Source organism: Gavialis gangeticus, unplaced genomic scaffold, assembly GCF_001723915.1.
Source record: "Gavialis gangeticus isolate Ggan-Ray unplaced genomic scaffold, GavGan_comp1, whole genome shotgun sequence".
Lineage (NCBI taxonomy): Eukaryota > Metazoa > Chordata > Crocodylia > Gavialidae > Gavialis > Gavialis gangeticus.
Genome location: NW_017728998.1, coordinates 35,726,699 through 35,729,847, shown reverse-complemented (window position 1 = coordinate 35,729,847; position 3,149 = coordinate 35,726,699).

Below are 3,149 nucleotides of genomic sequence, written 5' to 3'. Positions count from 1 at the left end.
TCCTTTTTAAAAAACTTTTAAAAAAAAAAAAAAAAAGCCAACAAACATACTAGGTATCACAAAGTGTAAATCAACTAGATACAATGCATTATTTTTTAAAGTTAGGCCAATTAAAAGTGTTCCAGGTATAAACAAGGCCAATGACAATTATGTCAGTAGGTTCAGAAAAATCAAACACTTAAGCAAGGCCATAGAAAACATGGGTTCCAAGCCAGTTTCATAGTTTAAGACAGACACCTTTAACTGTACATTATGTTTTAGTTACTTTGCCACAGTTCTAATCAGCTTACAGTAAGTTATAATCAATTTAGGAATTTCAGTAAGGCCATTGTGGCTTAGCAGAAAGCAATGTTTTTTTTCTGAAATTTTGAATGGAAGCAGCAAGTTATATAAATATTATGGACCATATTTTACCACAACAAACTAAAAAGAGACCTGAAAAAAAGTCAGTCAAATTTGAACGAGCTTACCCCAGGCAGAACATATTCCAGGAATGACCTACCATGAGCCAAGCAAGCCTAATATTACTTTGCAACATAGCAACTCTAAAAAAAGATAAAGAGATACCTTCCTCCGTGTGTAACATGTGGACATGTGTATGCGTGCACATGCTATTATTCTCAGGATCCTCAACATGCTGTTTCTAGCATTCTAAAGCATCACTATTTAAAAACTCTTTAAACATCTATATGCAGTCTGGAATAGACTGTTTCAGTTTGGTTGCATTGCCTAGTTTGCTGCAGATACAGGTAAGTAGGATATCACCCCAAATTCATGAAGACAAAAAACTAAATGAGATATATATTATTTAGTTCCACAGATTTATGACCAAGTGTCTTGCACACAACACAATTTTGACATGCAGTCAACTTTAATTAAACTAATCTGAACTGGGTACAAAGCTTTGCTGGGCTTCAGTATTTCTTTGCAACCTCTAGTATTAGAGCAAGTATGTTTTGTGCCTATCCAAAAAACAAATAAATTTTAATATACTGAGATTAGAAAAACTAGTTAAACAGTTCTACATATTGCGTTCTTGGAAAAAGAACATACAGTAACCCAAATGTTTTGCATGGCAGAAAAAAATTTAGGTTTCAAAATTCTCTTGCAAAAGTACTAGTACAGATGTAATCTTGTTAGCTTCTTTTGCTCAAGATAAATTTGGAGTAGTCAAAAGTAATCTATGATTTTTATAAGGAATTCTGACAAGATTCAGACTCTCTGGAGTGAATTCTGGCTCACTTTTGTTGCTGGTTAACCAAGTATCTATTTCCTTGCCTCAATATGCCATTATGAAGAGCATGTTCTTCCCTTGGTAGAGCAGAATGATTACAGCCACATGAAAACCTATATCCTTTATAAAATTAGGAACACAGTTTGAGTTGGGAAAGGAGGCAAAATATACATTTGCTCTTACCCTTCCTCAGTATTTAGAAAGGAATATTGGGTGGTTCAAAGTATGCTTTTGGTGCTTATAAAAATAGGTCCGATTGCGGAGATGGAGCTTCACAAGATTTCCTAAACACCTTTAAATTAAAAAGGCCATTATAGGGCTCTTGAAAAATTAAAGACTAAACTTCAGATATATTGCAATCATCATTCATATTTACTTCAAATATGACCTGCAATACCCACCTTTCTGCAGCCTAGGACCTTTCCTGAGCATGTACATTATAATCTGTGATGTGGACGAATATTCACCAAAACCTCCCAAAAAGAAACACTTATTTTCACTTACATCTCTAAATTGGATTATGTCATACATCTCCCAAGATTAAGATTAATGTAGTAATCCCTTTCCATGACATAACTATACTAATACACTTTAACTTTGACTTTTAAGAACTCTTATTCCCATCTTATGAGTGTCCTGGTGAACTGCTCTGGGCTCCAAACAGCACGCTGATTTTGTGAGCAGTGTTAATTTTATGATTTGAAGATACAAATGAAGGACAAGGCAGAGGCCATATTTATTTTGCTGGTGAGTAAGGGCAATCTGAACACAGACTGACAGCACCAAAGACTATCAACACTTAAGAATAGTCTTCCTGTGCAGGAAAGGAAGGATAATTTCCTGTGTACACTCAAGAAAACAAACAGAATTTAAATTCTTGATAATATCTTGAAAGCCATGGTCAGATTACAATGCCACAGACACTCCCTCCAAACAATGCTCCCTAAGTAGTTCAGAACAAGTACATAGTGACAGGCCATCCCTTCTTCAGTGTATTTACTCATATACAGTTTCATCTATAAACTTATAAGGAGCATATAAAATAAGTTTCAGAGATGACATAATTAGATCTCAAACAACAGATTTCAGAAAAGAGGAGTGTGATACTTCCTAACATGTTATCCTGTCCTAAATTGAATGAAACCAGTCCAAAGTGATGGTCTCTTAAAATACTACAAACTTCAAGATGTTTGGCAATAATTTCTCCAAAGAGATTCAGAATTCTGAATTCTCTATTAGTGGTGCTCTGAAGACAACAGTGGAGAGCCAGCGCATATTCTTATCCCATATTAACACCAACACCCTTTGTCAGAACCTCTGTCTCACAACCACCTATCAGTAAAATGAGGGCAACACTTAGCTAGTTCACAAGAGTTTATGAGAATCAAAAATTGTTGCACACAAGGCTTTAAACATCTAGTTTACAGACTGAATTTTATTATAACTTCTGTAAAATGGTAACAAATATTTTGACAAGATACAAATGCTAAGAAATTAACGTTACAGGTTTCCCTAGCTTTATGTGGTATATGTGTTCCCAGAAAACTGTGCATAAATCGAATTTGCATAAAGGGAACCCAGTTTATAAAGTAATAAATAGGGATCCATTCCCACCGCAGTGAGGGAGGGAGGGAGGAAGACTGGGACTAGAAAAGGGATAGGGGGAGGGGTGCAGCACAGCCCATCAGCCGCTCCTGGGGCTGCAGCAGGGAGCAAAGCAGAGGGAACTGTCAGTAGGTACAGGGCGTGGAACAGGGGGGTGCAGCTCTTGCTGCTACACACACCCGGGGAGGGCTGTAGGCTGGGGCTGTGTTGGGCTCTTCCCAGGGGGCACGTGCCCCCAGATCTGCGCATAGGATGAGAACAGGCTACCGCTGCAGGCTGGGGCTGGCAGCAGCACTGGGCTCTTCCCAGC